Source organism: Mesocricetus auratus, unplaced genomic scaffold (assembly GCF_017639785.1).
Source record: "Mesocricetus auratus isolate SY011 unplaced genomic scaffold, BCM_Maur_2.0 Super-Scaffold_100691, whole genome shotgun sequence".
In the NCBI taxonomy this organism is placed as follows: Eukaryota; Metazoa; Chordata; class Mammalia; order Rodentia; family Cricetidae; genus Mesocricetus; species Mesocricetus auratus.
This window is the reverse complement of record NW_024429267.1, coordinates 42,076,595-42,098,882: the sequence shown is the minus strand read 5'-3', so window position 1 is coordinate 42,098,882 and position 22,288 is coordinate 42,076,595. Positions and strand designations below refer to the sequence as shown.

At 41.7% G+C, this 22,288-nt stretch overlaps 1 protein-coding gene across 2 annotated transcripts in view; it reads left to right on the top strand.

The window, feature by feature from the left end:
• Positions 1 to 22,288, top strand: part of Tmem108 (transmembrane protein 108) — a 420,643-nt gene that overhangs the window by 33,119 nt on the left and 365,236 nt on the right. For both annotated transcript variants that reach the window (XM_040739726.1, XM_040739725.1), the window contains exons 2-3: positions 1,625 to 1,680; positions 1,879 to 1,982. The gene's annotated coding sequence lies outside the window, so the exon portion shown is untranslated. The remainder of the gene's footprint in view (positions 1 to 1,624; positions 1,681 to 1,878; positions 1,983 to 22,288) is intronic.

Here is a 22,288-nt window from a genome sequence, read left to right as displayed (position 1 = left end):
AGAACACATTATAAAAGTCACCACAATGGGCTTTCACCCATCCTTTTCAGCTTCAGTATTTATATTATAGCTAATTACAATGCAACATAACACACAGTTAAGTGTCCCTCTTCTCAAGAATTGGGAACTAGAGTCTTGTGCATACCTCATACCTAATATTTATGGTATCCTAGGCAAAGACACAAATGTTGATCTATGAAACCACATACTTAACTATTCAAAAGCTATCATTCAAGATAGCAAGCGTCTAAGGTAAATGTGAGGTGTCCTATCACACTAACACACAGACCAGCTCTGCCTGAGTGGTGTTCTGGATCTTCTTGGGAAGATCCAGCTCATTAATATAAAACAAGAAGCCGGGACAAATGAGGGTTTGGAGATCAGGGCGTTTTCTGCTGTAACAAGTGCCCCTGCTTTGCTGTAAGAGGTAAACTAGATGACAAAAACCGTGGGCTTGCTTGACTGCTTAAACACGTCAACACACACACAAATCTTGGCATACAGTAGTCACCGTGCAAAGTGATTTATTTAAGGCAATGATGCTGTTACTTTTCAAAAGTGCTCTTTCAGAATTAGCTGCAATGCTGGATTAGGAGCCGTCTATGAAACCAGACTCATCATTCAAGCTGATACTTAGTGTGTGACTCCTGACAGCGTTTCCCAGCTTGATAACCCAAACTGCTCAGCAGCCTGAGCTCCAGATGCCTGAGAATTCTTTTCAGAACCCACATCCCCCTTCTGAGGATACATGCTGTCAGAGTTATCTCTTTAAAACACATCTCAGGTCATATGCTTCAGTAGCTTCCAGCTGCATAGAGGATTAAGTCCCAACTCCTCCTCCTGGTTTTCGAAACTTTTAGATTACCCCCTCCCCACTTGGATTCCTAATCCCATCACCCACTAGGTCTGCTCCATGAACACACAACGTCTTATATATAAGTTCCCACCCCAAGCCCTTAATGCATGCCAAGAGTATCACATTTTATCTTTATAAGATTTTATACAAGAATTAAAATAATAAAAACAGGGCACCGGCAAGATGGCTAAATGGGCAAAAGTGAATGCTGTGTAAACTGATGAGTGTCTTGGTGGAAGGAGATAACTAACTTCAAAGAGTTGTCCTCTGACTGCCACATGGATGCCATGATACATCCATACCCATGCATACATATCATACACACATACAATAATAAATAAAACACATTGAAGCAAATATCAATATAAATGTTGCTTATATTTTATATGATACTTGAAATATAATAAACCATTGCTCAAATAGAATATATGTGACATATGTCTAGTTTTGGATTTTAAATAACCACATTAAAAAAGAAAAGCAGATGGAATTGATTTTAATAACTTATTTTGCCAGTGAGTATATAACCAATCTAAAATTATTAATAGGATATTTCATTCTTGTTTCTAATATCAAGTCATTCCAAGTCATACGTATTGTATACCTATAGCATGTCTCAGGGACGTTAATTTTCACTGAAAATCTGTGATCAGCACTTTAGCTTTCATAAAATGTACCGTAAGAATAGTAGATAATTTACCCAAGCTGTTATTTCAAACATACTTAGAATTTCATTGAATTGATACGAAAATAATTTCCTTTTCATAGGTGGGCATTTTCTCCAGAAGAAGACACAGGTTATTAAATGAAGATTTTGGTGCCAGGTATGGGAACTCTCTTTCTGAGTTACTGGTCAAGAAGGACCACAGTCACTCCCGAAACAACAAAGGCTATTTCTATTGTTTATTACTTCACCCTATAGCTATATGGTAAGACAGCAGTTAGTGAGGACATACACACTTTGGTTGTAGGGCAACGAGAAATGGAGCTGGAACTGACACAAAGACTTCTCTGCTGCCTAGCTTCCACAGCACCAGAAGGTGCAAACGCAGGCTGCTGGGGAAGTAAAGTCGTTGATGGCATTGCTAAGTGGTGAACTATGAACGCTGCACTACCAACCTGACAGGTAAGTTGTACCCAGTGGTGAAATAGTGGCATGGAGGTTGTGGGAGTAACCAAACGCCTCATGCTTGATGCTGTAAACCTGACACTTTCTGATGGAATCCAAGTCCTATTCCAAAGGAGGGAATTCATGCTTGATACTACTGTTGTTATACTAAATGGACACATTATCAAACTATCTTCTAAATATTAATGTCTATACCCATGAATTATTATGGCTTTTAACCTTGACCAGAGAAGCTTCTGAAGTGGGCAGCAGTTAATACCGAAACCCATAACTGGTTAAAGTGCTAAGAATAAATAAATGCAGGGTTCTCTGACAAAATGGGAACATTGATATCAACACACACACACACACACACACACACACACACACACACACTTACACCCCAAGGATCAAGGAACATCATGGAATAGGGGCCAGAAAGAATGTAAGAGTCAAAGTACTGTGAAATGCTATCTGTTAGATAGGACATGGTCATAGCACTCATGAACTCAACAACTGTAGTTCCCTGGACAAGGTCACTCCAATAAGATTAACCAGTATCCCAGCAGTCAGCACTAGTTGGACTCAATGGGTTACAAAAATCAAAGAGAAAGAAAAAGGAAGGGAGGAAGGGAGGGAGGGAGGAAGAGAGATGAAGAAAGAGAAAGAAAAGCAAAGGACATGAAGTGGACAGGGGTAGTTTGGAAAGTGTTTGCGGGAGTGGGAAGGAGGATTTGAAGATGGATGTGATCAATGCATGAAATTGTCAGAGAATAAATTAAAACTTCCTAAAATTTTATTTGCTAGTCTCACTTGCATTGCCAATTTAAATTATAATTCTCTGTTTCAATCAATTAAACTTAAATGCAGTTTTAGTTTCTCAGTCACCCACCACATGTGTGGCTGCCATGGGCAATAATGTTGCTCTTAGCAGTAGACTACTTTGGGGGAACTAGAAGCACAGAGCGGTAACAACTTGTCCCAATTCACACAACTCAGCAGCTAAAGCTCAGAGTAGCTGATTTGCACAAGTGACTTTGCCAATAATGATTGGAACTAGAATTTTCTGAACTCAGAGCTGTTTTATTTCCTAGCCTGTGCTTTAGCCGATGTGCTGTTTGCCACACAAAATCACTCACCATTTTCCTGACACCCTTCCTTGATTCTGACCCCATTTTTTTTACGAGACAGGGTTTCTCTGTATTGTTTTGGAGGCTGTGGGTCCAGCCCGGCCTCGAACTCACAGAGATCCGCCTGGCTCTGCCTCCCGAGTGCTGGGATTAAAGGCGTGCGCCACCACCGCCCGGCCCGATCTTTTTAAAATAAGCTTTTTACTTCTATCTGGAATGCCTTGTGAGGTACTGGCTAAGTGCCATTCATTCATTCAGCCACCTTTTAAACAAGTACTGCTGGCCATGTCTCAAATACTTTCCACAGAGGAGAGATATTCAGTGGTCCAAGTGGACACAGGTCTTACCTCACCAAAACTTAGAGTCTAGAGTGGGTAGAGTGGGACTCCTCAGTATTATTTCAGTCCTACGTCCCTGAGACACTGCCACAGAGAACCTTTGCTTATATGAGTCATAACTGTCTATATTCACACATTACAAATGAAAACTTGGGAAATGGTGAGATGGCTCAGGAAGTAGAGGAACCTGCAGCCAAGCCAAAAGACCCGAGTTTGATCCTCAGGACCCGCATGATGCAAGGAGAGATCCGACCCCTGCAAGTCATCCTCTGTTCACAACAACTAAATGTAAACAAATTAAAACTGGAAATTAGATTGTTAATCCACTTTCCTTAAAATAGTGTAATGAATGCATTATAGGTAGATACAAAGAATGCATTCTTAAGAGGAAAAAAAATTCCTACCTATTTCCAAACAGGAAATTATTAGGAAGAATGACATTGTTCCATACTTTTTTTTACTTTTTAAAAAATTCAAATAAGAAAAAAATATTATTTTATATATGAATCCCAGTTCCCTCTCCCTCCCATCCTCCCATGTGCTCCCATTGCTCCGTATTTGCTGACCTCTGTAAGGCATAAATTAATAAAAAAAAAAAAACAAGGTTGGGGGATCTTGTAAGAGAGTGTGTATGTGTTTGCTATTGTTTTGGTTGAAGTAGGTGAAGGTCATCTGTCCTCTCCCAGATGTGTAATTGGAAAAGAGAGAAGTCTCTAGAAAGCCAATTCAGACAACTGTGCAAATTCTTTCTGGTATATTATTGAAGCCCAGTAGGTGATCACGCCATTAAGATTAGCAACAACCCTTAGCAGCACATTTTCCCTATTTTAAAATTACATTAACATTCATTATGTAATCTTGTACTTTCAATGCATTTTACATATGATTTTTGTCATAATACCCATTGTTCATTTAGAAAATATTGATTCATTGAGCTGTTAGGTGTTTCCAATGTTGACACATTTCATTATACCATATTTAAAGTTATATTCATTAATATTAACACTGACTAAATTAGAAAACCCATCAAATACCAGGAAGCTGTGAAGACAGTTGTGACAGACACATTTTTTTTTTTTAGTTTTTCTCTTTCTTTCTTTAATTTTTTAAATTTTTGAAACACTTTTTTATTATATATTTAAATTAGAAACAAGCTTGCTTCCCATGTCAGTCCCAGCTCCCTCTCCCTCCTTCATGACCGCTCCCCCCACCAATCCCCCAGCCCCCACAGCCCCTACTCCATTCCCCAGGGAGGGTAAGGCCCTCCATGGGGGATCTCTAGAATCTGTCATTTCGTTCTGGGGAGGGCCCAGGCCCTCCCCCAAGTGTCCATATTGAGAGATGGGCACCCAAAGTCTATTTGTGGACAGACACAATTTTTATAGAACCCTAATTTTTATTTGGTGCATGAATTTTACCAGTGGTGACATACTGCACATTGGCTTCTTGCCTTTCTTCCTTCCTTCCTTCCTTCCTTCCTTCCTTCCTTCCTTCCTTCCTTCCTTCCTTCCTTCCTTTCTCCCTCCCTCCCTCCTCCCTGCCTCCCTCTCTCTCTCTCTCTTTCTTTATGCATGTGCATGAGTATGTGCATGCTTATGTGTGTGTGGTATATGCATGTGTACATGTAGGCATGTGCATGAGTGTATACATGTAGGTATGTGCATGTGTGTGCATGTGTATGTGTACATGTGTGTGGTGTATGTATGTGTACATGTAGACATGTGTGTACATGTGTATGTGTGCATGTGTATGTGGTGTATGCATGTGTACATGCAGGCAAGTGTGTGTATGTGTGTGTGTGTATGTGTGTGTGTGTGGTGTAGGCATGTGTACATGTAGGCATGTTCATGTAGAAGTCAGAAGATGGTATCACATGTTCCTCCTCTATTGCTTTCCACCTTAGTTATTAAGACAGGTTCTGTCATTGAGCCCAGAACTCAGTGGATAGCCAGTGAGTTCCAGGGATCATCCTACCTCTGCCTCCAGCTCTAGGATTGCAGGAGTGTGCCATCACACCTGCCTTTTTATGTGTGTTCTGCGAAACTGAGTTCAGGTCTCATACCAACTGAGCATCTCTCCAGAGTTGTTTGTCTTGATATGACAGACTCACTTTATTTTTGAGAAAATATTTGCCAAATAAATAACTGTAATTGAACTGTCTATTCAACTGAATGTGGATATTCAACTAACAGTGATACTCCATGAGAAGAGCCCCTGGTCCAGCTCAAAATCTAGACACAGTGTTTTTCCTTGAGATCACCACAGACCTCACCATTCACTTCAGCTGCAAACGTGCCCAATGCATGTTCTCCATTTGTCATTCAAAATATGAAACAGATATGTACAGTAAAAGAAATGGCATGTGAGTATTATCATGAAAATAGTTTTGAATTCATGAGCACCATGAAATGGTCTTCAGATCCAAAAGATCTGAGGATTGCACTTTGAAGACCAATGGAACAAAGGAAAGGCAGTTAAACAGTATGTGGGTAGGCTGGCCACACATCAAGGAAGGGCCCCTGGGTAAAGTGATGTTTAAGGCTACATATGAAATGTATACATGGGTGACCCAAGTGGGAAGAGGGCAGAGGAGCAGAAAGGAGTTCCAGGCAGACAGCAGTGCTGAAGATGAAAGAGAGGCAGCTTGAGGATCTATAGGCTACTTTGTCTAAACCTTGAAACGCAGGGGAATAGAAAGTGAAAAAGTGGGGGAGGGGCTTGACAGCTGGACAGTGTCAGGCTTGCAAACAACCTTGCAAATGCAGAGACCATCTCATCCTCTTAGTATATTCCTGAAGACATGTAAACTGAAGCTAATTGTGAGGAGACAGCCAGACAAATTCATTGGAGAGGGGGATTCTGCAAAGCCACTCATCTGGAATCTTCAAAAATGTCAATGTATTGAAAAGGCAAAAAAAGAGTAGAGAAAATGAGAATGAAGAGACAGGACAATTCAAAGCATTACACCATCCTTGGTTGGATACTGCACCACAAAAGAAAACACAACAGTGTCTTGGTCCTCTCTGTCTATCGTAACAAAACACCTTAGACTAGGTGTGTGGCAAAGGGCAAGACAGCTCCCTTCAGAAGAGCCTGATCCCATTCAGGAGGGCTCTGTTGGTCACCCCCAAAGACCCTACCTCTTTTTTTTTTTTTTTTGGTTTTACGAGAGAGGGTTTCTCTGTTTTGGAGGCTGTCGGTCCAGCCTGGCCTCGAACTCACAGAGATCTGCCTGCCTCTGCCTCCCGAGTGCTGGGATTAAAGGCGTGCGCCACCAATGCCTGGCTAAGACCCTACCTCTTAACACCATTATGGATGATTGTGCTGATACAAGATTGTGGAAGAGACATTCAGACTGAAACATCTACCACCACTGCACTCCGCAGATTTTTCTTGGCTTCACACAGTTGGAAACCGCTAGGAAGAGGGAATGCCAATTGAGAAAATGCCTCCATCAGACTGGCCTGTGGGCTACTCTGTAGGACATTTTCTTGATTAATTATTGATGTGGTGGGTCCCAGCCAATTGGAGGTGGTGCCACTCCTGGGCTGGCAATCCTGGGTGCTATAAGAAAGCAGGAAGAAAGAGCCAGTAAACAGCATTCCTTCCTGGCTTATGCTTCATTCCCCGCCCCCAGGTTCCTGCCTTTACTTCCTGTTATGACTTCCCGATGGACTACAACTGTGAGTCGAAATAAACCCTTTCCTTGCTGAGTTGCTTTTGGTCATGGTGTTTATCACAGCAATAGGAACCAACCTAGGTCAACCACCAACTATAAAGGACAATATTGGCTCAACTGTGGAAATCTGAATGCGGATAATGTACTAAATAACAAACTGATATTCTATTTTCTAAGCATGGCATTGCACTGTGGTTACATCGAAGAGTGTTTACACTGGATGAATACATACTGAGATATTTATGAATATGACTAGTTCAATTCTCAATGATGCATCAAAACTTATTTTCACAAATAGAGAAAGAAAGATAAGACAGATGTAGCAATTGATGTCTAGATGAAGGGTGTAAGAGCATTTTGGCAAATTTTCAGTGAATTTGGAAATTTTTCAAAGTAAATATTAGATTGTATGAAATAAAAATAGTTTGGCACAAACAATGAAACACATAGTTGAGTGAAGAGGCAGCCCGCAGTATGAGAAAAATCTTTGCCAGATGCACATTTGACAGAGGACTATTATCCAAGACATATACAGAACTAAAAATCAAACAACCCAGTCAGTAAGTAGACTAAGGAAACGAAGAAATAGTCTTCATAAAGTGAAGTACAGATGGCCAATGAAAATATAAAAATAGTCTTCAACATTTTTAGCTAACAGGGAAATGTAAATTAAAAGTACATTGAAATTTCATCTCTTTCCAGTCAGGATGTTCATCATAAAGAAAACAAATAAGAATGCTAGCAGGGATGCTATGAAAAGGGAGCCTTGTGCACTGCTGGGGGGAATGAGCATTAGTCTAGCCACTATGGAAATCACTATGGAGCTTCCTAAAAAGTCAGGAAGCACAACTGCCATATGGCCTAGCTAACATTCCTGGGTGTGTACCCAAAGGACTCTAAGTCAACCTACCATGGAACTCCTTTCATATCCATGTTTATCGTGACACTATTCACAATGGCCAAGTTGTGGAATTAGCCTAGGTACTCATCAGAAGGTGAATGGATAAAGAAAATGTGGTGTATATACACCTGAAATTTCATTTTTCTTTGAGAATTTTATCCATTTTGATCCTATATATCTCTCTCATATAACCCCATCAATTTTCCTCCTCCATCTTCTCAACTTTGTTTTTTTCTTCTACTTAAAAATCACACACACACACACACACACACACACACACACACTGTAGAGCTGGCCATTAGACATGGGAAACCTATCAGGGCCACATCCATAAAGAAAACTGATTCTCCTCCAGTAGCCATTGGCTGCCTGTAGTTCCCTGACTAGGAGTGGGGGCCTGTGAGATCTTCCTCCACCCACACAGAAATGTTGACTGCTGGGATTTGGAACATGTTGTGTGAAGGCAACCACAGCTGCCAACATTCTTGTCCTGTCTAGAGGACACTACCTCATGGAAGTCCTCACAATCCTCTGGCTCTTATGATCTTTTCACCCCTTTTCTGCAATGGTCCCTGAGCTTGAGGGAAGGGAATACACAGAGGACTTTTTTTCAGCCATAAAAGAATGATGTTGTATACTTTGTTTTTTTCTTTTTTATTATTTTAATTTTAAATAGCTTGCTTCACATGTCAATCCCAGTTCCCTCTCCCTCCCATCCTCCAGCACCCCCCCACCATCCCCCCAGCCTCCGTATACTTTGTTAAGAATGGACACAACGACAGACAATTTTAAGTGAAACACACCAACTCAGAAGGACAAATACCAAATATTATCTAACATTTGTGGATCCTGAATTTTTATTCGCGTTTTGATTCTGGAGAGGTCAAAGTGAAAGGCACAAAGTAGATTTAATTTTTAGATGTGCAATGTGACTCAGTGTATCTGGAGTAAATTCTTATGAATGGGCAAAAGACAGGGGTTTGCCTGTCTTACCCTAACTTGTGTTCCTAAGTTAAACTGCAGAGTGCCTTGGAGTGCTTCTGTTTCATGCTTAACTCGGTGTGAGTGGAAGCATAACTAGAAGGACCTTCTTCCATGGCCAACCTTGGCTTACTTCCTCAACCACATTGTACAGAATCCAGGACTGACACACACAGTCTCAAAGATGGATGGGACATCGAGATGGTCTTAAGACAGCTGTTAAAATGAGGAGGATGGTGCGTGTGCTAAAAAAAAATAGGTTTGGGGCTAGAGAGGTGGCTCAGTGATTAAGAGCTCTTGTTGCTCTTCCAGAGGACCCGGGCTCAGTTCTCAGTGCTCATGGTAGCTCACAACCATCTGTTACTCCAGGTCTAGGGGATCTAATGCCCTCTTATGGTATCCATGGGTTTTGCACACACATGATACACAAATATACCAGTAGGCACCACACCCATGCACATAAAATAAAAATAAAGAAATCTTTAACAACAGGGAACAATGGCAGCTACTTAGAAAGACTACCCCCACCAGATGATCCTGCAGTTCCAATTTTGAGTATGTAGTTGGAAGACTCAAAAGCAAGTGTTCTTATATTTGGGCACTTGAAATCAGGGTAGCATTTACTATAGTCAGAAATGGAAGCAACAGGTGTGTGTCCATTGGTGGACAGATGAATAGCAAAAACGTGGGGTATACATTCAGTAGAAAATTATTCATCCTTGAAAGGGAAAGAAATTGAAACACAAGTTACAGTAAGGGTGGAGGAGTCCATTGTGCTAAATGAAATAAGCCAGGTGCAAAGGCACACATACTCTAGGCCTCTCCTTGCATGTAGGACTTCTGATGTCAGACTCATAGAGACAGAGTACAGAGTGTTACTTTTTAGGGAAATGGGATTTGCTTTGGGATGTAATTTGGAGGTATCAATTAAAGATATACACAAATATGTGTCTCCTCCAAATCACCAGTGCCATTCATTAGTGATAACTGAGTGCAATTGTCTACCATGAGAGTCATAGGATGGACACACAAATTGTGCTGGGTTTATAAAACGGAACACCATCCAGCAATAGCAATGAGCAGAGTATTGCATCACACAAGGATAAATCTCTCATGTGCAAAATCAATTCTATTACTTAGGGAAACAAACCTTAGGTGTTAAAAATCCGAGCTGCTTATCTTTCAGCAACAGGGGTAGGACTGGAGAAAAGTGACAGGAACCGGGACGCTCCTATCATCCTTAGCAGGGACCCAGGTTTCAATCCAGATGATGATCACATAGATGTCTTCACCTTGTGAAATTTCATTGAATTTTACATGCATCATTTAAAACACTGTTCTGCACATACATCAAGTTTTTCCTGGCTGTTTTTTTTTCTGTTTGTTGAGACAGAGTTTCAGGGAGCCCAGGGTGGCCTCAAACTTGCTAGCCAAGGATGGACTTGAATTTTTTATCCTCCTACCTCTGCTTCTCAAGTGCTGGGCTTACAGGTGTGTGTCACTATGCCTGGTTATTCTTCCATTTTAAAAGTATGGGTCAGGAGGGATGAGGATTCTAAAATGACTGCAGAGGTAGAGAAATTAATCAGCGCTTAGAGCGGATGTGGCAAAATGTCGTAGGTCAAGCAGTAGGGAGAGGGAGACTTTTTTCTTCATGAAGAACACATTGGTCATTAGGGGGTGGGTATGACAGCCACGGATCTAGTAACATTTGGAAATGTTAAAAGCTCTTTCACGTACGTTCGTTCACTTGGTTCCCCAACCCTGATGATGGTCACTTCACCTCTGCCTTTTGGGTGAGGAAACAGGCACTCAGGACAGCAAGCTGCTGAGGGGTGTCACATCCTAGAAAGTTCCGGATTCCCAATTAAAGTCTAGGAAGGCTGTCCCAAGCCTGTGGTGGCTCAGCTCCCTGCTCCAGAGCTGGTGACTTTCTCTCACTCCGGTGATACCATGTCCAGATAGGCTGGCTCTCGTTTTGTTGTTGATATGCCGGTATTACAAAGGAAAGAATTTCACATTTTCCCCTATGGCTGCTGACTCTATGACTTAAATTTTTATACTTTAAAATTTTAATTCAGTGCTTCTACAAACTACATTAAAGGGTTATTTTTATTCGAGCTTTTGCATTATAAAAGAAGCATCCTGACTTCAAAATAAATTGAGAAGTTAAACCAGAGTCTCTCCATCTGAATCCAATCACTGCTTGTTTTTTTTAATCAAAGTTCTTTTTTAACGTCATTTTACTGAAGTGCATCTGACATATAGACAGCTGCCCACATGTTTAATGTATAAAAATAGTTGGCTGTGGGGACTGGTTAACTGCGCTTTAAGTTGTGGTTACCTTCCAGGTCTTGTCTCACCTGTTTCTTTGTTCCCTCTCTCCATCTTCATGATGACTGATCCCTACAGCTCTGTTACTATTGTTTCTCTTCTGATTCTGGGGTGCCTGAACCTAGAGCCTCATGCAGAGCCTCGCAAATGCTCTATCACCGAGTCACGCACCCAGCCTGGTCTAGAGTTTTCTGTCTTTAAAGCTGTGTGTGGATAAGTAACTTTTCTCATTGAGAGAGAAGGACTCACTTATCACTTGAAAACTGGAAAAGCAAAGAAGAAATGAAAAAACTTTACCTGTATTAACTGAGCAAGAATTAGTATTGGCCGTTTGTTGGTTCCTTTCTAAAGCTCTTTTCTCTGGGCATAAATATTCACTTGGAAGGTAAAATCGATACATACAGACATTTTACTGTGCTTTTAAAGATAATTTATCACATTTTCAAACATCATATGTTCTTGGAAGCCATAGTTTTAATAGGCACATTACAGTTATTAGGTAAATATATTTTAAAAAGCAACTTTTAAATTCTCCCTCATTTGTTTCTATTATATATATATATATATATATACACGTATATATATGCAGCTTTTGACATGATTTTAAAGACTGTAAACTATACTCAGAATAAAAAAATAACATGTCTTCAGGGATGTTTTCCAAAGTAGGAGATGGACAACCTATCAAAATTTTTCCTTGGGATTATTATTTATGGACTAAAGAAAAAGGAATGGGCGATGTAATATTTATTCACAACAATAAAGACATGCTCTTATGTTTGGGCCTGGAACAGTGATGTTAGGATTTCAGAAAACACAGCTGCTGCCTGCTTTGTAGAAGTCTGTCTAGCAGCAAGCCTTTCATAGCACTCTGGTGGGGCCATTTCTTTGTGCTGCGGGTCCTTGTATTTCACTGGGTCTGGGCTGCCAAGGGGATCTCTCTGTATTCTGCCATTTCCTGATCTACCCCTCTCCATTATAACTAATTTAATTTGGATCAGGGCTCTAGAGAAAGACAATTCCCTCTTTTTCCCATTCCAGGAACCATTGAGTCTCCTTCAAACATTGTCAGATCCGAGGACTAAAAGAAAGGGCATTCGTTTTAGGGCATTCCTTAGCCCTCTCATAGGGAGAGGGTGTGTTCTTGCTCAGAACTGGCTTGGTCTCACACGGTGTGATTCATTCTTTCTTACCAAGGATTTTCAGAGCGACAGATGGCCCATAAATATAAATAGGTCAATGTGATCTCACCTAAAGTTAAAAAGATAGCAATGTGTTAGAACAAAGAGCTACAGATTGTGTCCCAAAGGGTCTTGGCCTACACAATGAGGAGTAAAGGGAGACAATTATAGCATCAGATTATGAACTGTATCCAAACAACAGCTCCCTTGCAGGCCTCTGGCCTCCATGCCTTTAATCTATCGTAATAACAAATACTCTCTGATGTGAATGCAAAAATGTCATAGGATTGGCTGGTTGTGCTGTGGTTTTCCAAACAGGTGTGTTAATGAAACATTGAGAAAATTACCATTCAGCTTCATGGATATTTATTTTCATACACAGTGGTACAGCCAAGTGCTCAGAAGCAGAAAGACCCCAGGGTTTGTGTTGTGTGTTCATCCCATGTTTAGCCAACTACAGGGGTTACATTTGTTATACTACAGTTATTAGTCCCTGTTGATGGTAGTGCATATAGAAAAAAGCAAATGAAGAATTGCTTCATCAAGCAAACTTCACATATGTTGTTTCCAGTGAAATTTTAAATATTCATTATTTGAAAATTTCATACATGTATATAATGTATTATGCTTACAGTTTTACACTTATTCCTCGTTTCCCACCATTGCCTATACCTCTTTCCTCCCAAGTCCCCTTCCTACTTTTATCTCGTGTGTGTGAGTATGTGTGTGTGTGTGTGTGTGTGTGTGTGCGCGCGCGCGCGTGCGCTGCATGCATCCGACTATTCAAGTGCACATGACCATGTACACTTCAGTGGGGGCCAGAGCAGGATGTGGGTGGGGTATCTCCCTCTTTGTCTCTCTAATGCCTTGAGACATGGTCTTTGAGTGAGTGAAAGCTGGTTCTTTTGGACAGGCTGACTGGCCAGTGAACTCTCAGGATCCTCCTGTCTCTTCCTCACCAACATTGGGGTTACGTCATGCTCAGGGTTTTATGTAGGTGCAGGGCATTCTAATTCAGGTCCTTAGCTGGGTATGGTAGTTCAGAGCCTCATGGCTCCCACTGAGTCATCGCCCCAGCTCCTCCTGCCTTTTTGTTTTGTGACCCACTGAGTTTAACAAGGACCAAGCTACATGATCTTGGAGCTATCCACTGGAGCCTGGGAAACTCACCAGTGTTTATAGCACTGTGTAGTGAGTCTTTCTCTGTCTGGCCAACCAGCTCTCAAATAGTGGCATGGAGACATTATTAATTATGAAAACTTGGCCTACAGTTTAGCTTGTTCCTAACTAGCTCTTATAACTAAAATTCATATTCTTATTAATCTATGTTCTACCACGTGCCTTTTTACCTTTCATTCTGTATGTCTGATTCCTTCCATGTCTTGTTGGTGTCTCCTCTGTGCCTTGATTATCTCCTCCTCTTCCTGTATTTGCCTGGAAGTCCCACCTATACCTCCTGCCTATCTATTGACTGTTCAGCTTTTTATTACAAAAATCACAGCAATGTACCTTCACACTGTGCACAAATATCCCACAACAGCACTGAGAACAATGATGCCCGCCTTTAGCAGCTATCAACAGCCAAACATCTCTCCCAGAAGGGGCAGGGCCCCAGGAGCTCTCTGCCATAGTGACTGGATGTTGACAGGAAGTCTTGTGCAGGCCAGGTACAGGTAGCCACTGTTGTTGGAGGTTTCTTGTCCTGCCGCGTCCGGAAGCTTCAGCCCCAAATAAGCACACGGAGAGGCTATATTAATTATTAAACTGTTGGCTGATGGCTAGGGATTCTTACTGGCTAGCTCTGTCTTAATTATTAATCAATTTCTATTAATCTATGAATTTCCACATGGTCTTGGCTTACCGGAGAATGTCCAGACCTGTTACTCCTTTGGTCGGCTACATGTTGTCCTCTTTGGGCACCTCTGCCTAACTTTCCCAGAATTCTCCTCATCTCCTAGTTCCCGCCTATCTTCCTGCTTCTATTGGCTATTGGACAGTGTGTTATTCATCAACCAATAAGAGAAACATATATACAGAAGAACATCCCTATCAAGCCACAGCTACCATGAGCTTAGGCCTGCATATTAATTCAGATGGTTTGAGCATACACGAAGTCCTTGGTAGCCATGCATACCTCTAAAACTCACCCATCAACTCAGACCTTAGGACACATGTGCTTGTCACATTTGTTTCAGAAGGACCAAAGGAAACTCAATATGGGGAATGAATTCTGCTGGGAGAGCAACCCTATGCTTGCTGTCAACTACCTTGATAGTCTTCAAGTCTCTCTCAGTCCTTTTAAAGCTCACTACACCCTTAATACTTGTAGGGCAATGGAACTTGGTGCAGAACAGGATGATGGACTCAGCAAGATCTGGATACAACTGAGTACCGGAGAGAAACATGAGGAATGTGAACAAATGTTCCAGGGAGGCAAAGCAGGATTGTTCTGCAGACTTTAATGTGGTCATGAAAAGAAGGAGCCTGCTTGGTGGTGTTTAGTAGTCAGGGAGGCTAATTTAATTTAAAATAGACTAGCATTGTTGCCAGAATGACCACATGTTTACATTATATATCTATCATTAATTGAAAAAGAATAAATGACTTACTCTTCTCTGGGTCAAAAATAATTTCTGATTAGACTCCTGCTGAGCTCTCCAGCAGCTATGCCCAGGAAAGATGCCCAGTAAATTTGGAGTTTGGTTGAGTTTCAGATTTGATTGTTAGAATCATTTCTACTTGGAGATGGTGTGTTGTTGTTTTCCGCCTCTTATTTAATGTGGAACAGCAACTGTGAACTGAACCCCATGGTATAAATAGCAGGCAGTTCCATAGTGAGGTTTTCCTGTTGAGCAAGGAGATCCCCAAATCTTTGGATAGAATAGAAATTGTTCAGAGTAACAGAGCAGGTGACACTAGTTTTAATTGCTAAACTGGCTGCCAAGATTCTGAGATGGAAGTTTTCCTAAGGTAAGTCTTTGGGAATCTGCCCTGCATATCTATTAGTTTAGAAGTCCAGTTACCCACCTCTACCTCTGGGGACCAGCTTACTTCATCTGTATCCATGGTGACAACATCATTGAGTGGATGGGGATGCTTGATCCAAATGGGAACTTGGGACATACTCAGAGTAAGCAGGATTGAATACTTGAGGATGGGGAAACAGAGATGTTAGAGTCCTCAAGCTTCAGCAATAGACTCCCAGACAGGGCAGGTGATGAATGACTTCAGGAGTTTGATGAGGTCTCTGTGCAGCAGCCTCTGGGTCTCAAGTGTTTCTGATTCCAGCAATCCCTCTGCCCGTGGCTTCCCCAAGGCCATTCTTACATCCCACCTTCACAATAAATTCCCCCTTCAGCCAAAACTAAATCCCATTATTTTCTCTTACTTTCTACCCAGAAAGTTCTGCATGATACCTTTGGAAATTAACTTTCGTAGCTGTTTACTTAGAGTTAAAATCCTTCTTGTTTTACGAATTAAGTTCAGGCTGGTGCAGTATGAGTATTACTATTAATTTTTTTGGGGGGGTGTTAAAATTGTGGCAGATACTTTTACAAAATGTATCATCTTCTCATTCTGATTTAATATATTTTCTACTAAAAATAAGTAAGTGAATAAAAGAATAAAATAATCAAAAACAAGGAAGAAAACACTTGCTTCTCTTTAGAGACAAGAGAATGTAATAAAACACAAAATGGGGGCATAATCCACATCCATGAGTCTTTCCTGCTGTCTTAAAGTGGATTTAACTATTCCATAATGTGTGACTCTGCAAAAAAAATAAGCTACCATATGTAGTGAGAAATCCACGTGTCTATTTAAAGGGTATCAAGAATCTATTAAGATATGAAAAGGGCAGAAAATAAAGGACATAGTAAATCTAGTTGCAGAGTCCTTGGAAATCTGGGGACCAATCACATGCTTCTTCACACTGCCTGCCCATGTCTTCACCACCCAAGAGAGCAGGACGATCCCTGCCTCTTTCCTTTTTAAGAGGTCTATTCGGCAGGCAAGAAGCACAGCCTCAATCAGGTCAGATAGCCCAAGGTCATGGGCAGAGCTCAGGTCATGGGCAGAGTGAATCCCCACTACAACCACAGTCTATAGAAGTGAGCCAATTGTTTCTAAAATCTGGTGCTTTGCCCTGCCCTAGACATTAGGAGCATAAAGTTGAGAAGGCTACGCATCTACTCCCGAAGGAGAGATAAATTGGTGTTATAACATGTGAAGTGGACCCTTCCCTGCCTCATTGGTGGTTGGCAAGTGACTTCATATTCTAGAGAGGGCAAGGAGCATGCCTGCAGGAACTGCTGAGGTCCAGCAGTCAATCCTGTGGCTCTGAGGTCCTCATTTAAATCCACCACATAAAGGATCAGCTTTATGAAGGTGACTCATAGGCAGGGAGAGCTTTGTTTCACTCCTTTCCATAGAAGGAACAGAGTCCCATATCTCCCTTCTGAACCAGTGGGATGTCCTCGGTACAAGAAGTGGAGTTGCCTGGGTTTCAACAGACGTATCCTGTCCACTGTCTCCCATGGGAGCTTGTGGAAGATGTAATGGCTTACCAAGATGGTTGTAACTGGCATGGTCTGTGTGCCTGAGATTTGATGGGTTCAGAATATAGAAATTTGTCCATGGGACAAGTGGGCTCTGTAGAAAACAGCTGCCTACAGTCCTCCTGAAAGGACTCTCAGCAAGAGCAGGGAGTAAGGAGACTCCAGTGAGTCTGCAGATTCTGCTGCAGACACAAGTTAAGAGGGGAGAAAACTATAGGCAGGTTATTTTTGAACTGATGCCTACAAGAGTCATCTGAGAGTCCAGCAACCACCTCCATGAAAGATCCAGAGCTTGTGGGTGAACATTTGCTGGTCAGTCTACAGACAGCGCTAAATAAACAAATATTTACCCTATGCCTTCCTTCTAAGAAAAGGTCCCTGACCCCATGCCTGAAGGCACCATATGCAGAAACTGAGATACACGACAGGAAGGTTGTACTTTTTACAATCTGGAGACTGTTTCTTAGTAATTCGAGTTATTGAAAGTGATGAGCTCTACCCTGGGGACTACTAGGGGAAAGTGAGTGCCCCCAATGTTTGGAAGCATGGTTGGAAAAACCAGAGCCAAATTAAACTCATCCAGTGGGCCAGTAAGCAGAAGGTTGTAGGTGCTGTTACACAGAGAATGGGACGTTGTGGAAACATGAGGGCATCTAACTGAGCCTCAGGAAAGTAAAGACTTCGACTTCACTGAATTCAAGCAGCAGCAAATGGGCACTTGTCAGGGAAGAGAACAAACGTGTGCAGTGAAGGGGATCATGCCCCAGGTGAGGCATGGGAGCAGAGGCAGCAGAAGCCATGGCAGCCTTCGACCTTACATCCCAGAGATGAAGGAGGAAGAGCGCGGGTCAAAGAGTTTGAGTGCAATCCCGGAATTCAGGAGCATCGGGGTGATTTGGACAGGAAGTGACATCTTGAGAGGGACTCTCTTTGGTTGCCATGTTCTAACAGGCTGCTTTTGGATCATTACTGTGTGTGGCTGTCCTTTGAGCTTAACAACGACCATCTTAGAGAGTTCAGCTGTGCCCCCTTTGCAAAAGGATCAGCCCAGCTTGGCTTATTGACTGTTTACACCCTGTCACAGAGAGGCAGGGAAGGTCGCAAGACCCTCACCTGTGTATGCTCACCCTAGTACATAGCTGCTGCCTACCCCCTCCTTGTATGCAACGCTGTCTTAATTGCACATGGCCTTGGAGATTTTCTAGCATATATAGACTAGGGAAGACTGGAGACTGGAGGCTCTGTCTCAAAGAGCTGTGTGGAGGTCTTCATCGCTGTTAGATAAAGGCTTTCCAGGTATAGCTGGTCATAGGAGGTGCACCCATACCCCATGTGAGTAACCCCTTGACTATGCTCTGTAAGGAATCCCAATGACTTCTTCGGTTCCCCAGAGTGAATGCTGGTGGAACCATGCCTTGGTTTGTCATTAGGACCTTAGGAAGGAACTTGAGCAACAGCCATGCAGGTAAGGAGTGGTAACAACATGGAAGATGTTAGTGGTCTGAGTTAAGCTAGTGACAATGAGAGTGGAGAGGTGATAGATGAACTTTCCAGGAGGTGATGTTCCTTCTCAGACTGCCAAAGGCTAAAAAAACTCACCACGTGCAGTGTTCACGACTATTTGCAAAGAACTTTCTGCTAGAACAGTGATACCTGGGCAGCCGTGTAGGAAGACATGTCGTAATTATTGTGAGTGCTTTGACCTACAAACATGCTTCTAAAATTTATCCTAAAGACTGGGAATCTATGCCTACTGTGTTGTTATTCATAAGGGCCAATATATGCCCACAACCTAGATGCCTGTCCATTAGCTGATAAATGAATAGCAAAAACTTGAGCACAATTTATCTACAAAGAAGAATCAGTTATGTCAGGAAAATGGAGTAAAGTCAGGTGTGTCAGCATGTGCCTGTAATATCAACACAGGGGTATCCGGGACAAAAGACTTCCTGGGGCTCACTGGCTGGCCAGGCTAGCTGATTTGGTGAGCTCCAGGTTCAGTGAGAGACCCTATCTCAAAACATATGATAGAGTGGTCAATGAAGGCACCCAGTTTTAACCTCTGTCTTTCATATCCATATACACATAAGCTCACTTCTCTCCCCAATATAAACACAAAGGTTCACCATTGCTGACCTGCTGTTATGAGGAGGCAACCCCACCTAAAGCAGATGTGCTGGCTGCTGCTTTTAAGAGGGACTTCCTTCAGCCAAGTCAGCAGTGCATCATTGACTGATGTGGGAATCAAGGATCTTCATCCTTTCATCTTACAAACCCAGCTTGCTGCCTACAAACTCAGCACCACATTCATGGTCTCCAGCCACAGGCATTTCTCTGCTTTGGATGTAAGAGGCATGTACTTGGTCTAAAATGTTTTACTCATGAGCCTGTCTTCAAATAGGTTACCAAAAGAATAGTTTAGCACACACGCCCCACTTACCAGAATAAACAAATTGTTAGCCACACTGTTAGTCTACAAGGTATTGACAAATGTTGATTCTGGGCTCAAATTGACAGAAAGAAGTGGAGGCATTATTCTAGGAAAGTGAGCTTGGCTCCATTTGGAAGACTGTATCAGACGTATTGATGAGTGAACCATGGAATTTCGAAATGAAAACAATTTTCAAAAAGTTCTATTCAAGCCTCCACTTACAGTCAGGGTTTATTAAAAACCAGGAGTAGTGGTGATGATTTGTACAAATACACTGTACAGATTATGGAAACAGTGTGATGTCATAATTTTATATTTCATGGTCCACTATACTATCTTGTTACTGTGATCTTGGTTCATCATACAATTTTTTGACTTGCTTTCATGCAAATTATTAAGTCATCAAAATTTATACTTCCAGTGACTTCATTTTCAGTTGGTATAATTTAAAGTGACATTTATCACTCTCATCAAATACAAAGCTACCGATAATTTTTGATCACTTATTATTTTGAGAAGGATCGTCTGAAGGGGCTGGTACTCAAGCTGAGTGATTTTACAGCTATGACGGCATTGGGACAAATTCTGATAGATTAGTTCAAAATATACATTTTAGTCATCTAGAGTTCACAGTTGGAGAACAACTTCTGTATAAAGATTCAACTGTGGCCCTGGAGAGATGGCTGAGTGATTAAGAGCACAGGCTGTTGTTCCAAAGGACTGGGTTCCATTCCTAGCATTCACACGGCAGCTGTCTATATTTGTCATCCCCTTCAGGCTTTCATGGGTACTGCATGCATGCGGTACACAGACATACATGCTTGCAAACACACACACACACATGACTTTAAATTACTTTAGAATCAGTTATTTATAATTTAACCTAAGTCTGAACTTGATTTTAAATGTGAATTTATAGCATCCATTTTAGTGTTTCCTCATATGTGTGGAAACCAAAAGCAATTTTATTGGTATAAATAGTTCCAAAATTATGTTGATACATCCCATTACAGTTGACTAAATTACAATTGAATGTTACTTTTCAAGATATCTTCATTTAACAAAAACAAAGGCAGTCTTCCTCATTAAAAATTGGCTTACCTTGGCACCGAGGAAATGACTCAGTGGGTAAAGCACTTGCAATGCAAGGGTAAGGACTGGGGTTCAAATCCCCAACACCCACATAGATGCCAGGTAGGCACGATGGCCTGCTTGTAACCCCAGGTGCTCAGGAGGCAGAGACGGGGGAGTCCCAAAGCAAGCTGGCTAACTAGACTAGCCAAATTGGCAAGCTCTGGGTTCAAGTGAGATACACTGCATCAATATATAAGGTGAAAAAAAATAGTGGAAGGCACTCACACATGGATGGGTGCCCACACACGGGAACATGAATACACACATGCTCATATGATTCACATATAAACACATAAAAAATTTGACTCATCTGAAGTTTCACATAAAAATGATTTCTTTCCTTCCAACATAATGCATTTAAAATTTGGTATTTATATTGAAGCCCACAGACACTTGTGCTTCAAGGTTGCTACAGTATTACTGCTTTTCAAAACAAAATTCTAAGCCCTTTGAAGTCAAGTGCCTCCAGGAATGACTCATGATTGTAACCACTTCCCGTGCTATTGTCTTCTAATAATTTATTTTTTTCTGTCCTGATATTTAGACTGTGAACTTAACATTTGTACAGATAATGCAAAGCTGGGGCTCTGGGGACAGGCAAGCTGTCCGTCCCCTGTGGGCTTTAGGCCTGTCCCACATGAAATCCCTCCAGTCTCCTGGGGCATGGCCACTGCTGCCATCTGCTGCTACTGCTGTCATATCCCAGACCTGGCATCCTCTTTGGGTTACCCTAGCACTTTGGAAGACCATAGGTGTGCCTGCGGGCACTGGTTGATGTTCTTATCATTTGCTTGTGCCTGAGCCTACATACAATGCCAAAGTCTTCTGGTGTCTCTCCATTACTCATGTGCATGTCCAATGATCTCTTTGTAATTTATTTCTGAAACCTAACTGCTGTCTCATATTAGTGAGAGACTCTTAGAATGACACAAGGTCGACGTGATTTGAGAGATAAGGGAAAATATATCAACCAAACTGGTGTCATCTGGCATGTAAAGAGTGTATCTGTCTTTTCTAGGCAGAAGTTTATGAGAAAGGGTTCAGTTGGGAGTATTTAAGGGTCTAGAAATTTTGGAAATTCTAGAGCTGTTTTTCATTCCTTGTCATCTTTGGAGCCTTGAACAGACTTCTGGTTGTTGCTTCTGACATGTCTTCTTTCTGTGTAGCTACAGCAAAATAGCACAAGACAAAGATCCACAGACAGAACACACACACACACACACACACACATACACACACACACACACACACACTGGTTTGGACACACACATGCACAAACACACAATGGTGTGGACACACACACATACAAGCACACAGTGGTGTGAACACACACAATATGTCATAGTCTGATTTAAACCCTTCTACCTGGGAATGTTTCTCAAAGCAATACAGATTGATTGGTAGTCTTGGAAAGTTTGAGTGCTCACAGGGGATTTTTGAAGGGAACACATCACACAGTCTAGCTGGTAGAAGAGAGAAAAAGAGAAGCAAAGGATCATGATTCCACATTTTACAAGAAATAAATCAATGCAGGGAACTCCATTTAGGGCAGCAGCTTCGGCACTTGATTGCTTGAAATGGCAGGTGGCAAAAGGCAGCCACGAATGCCCAGACCAATTTTTTTCTATTATTCTGCTGTGTAAGCCAACTGAATGGGGC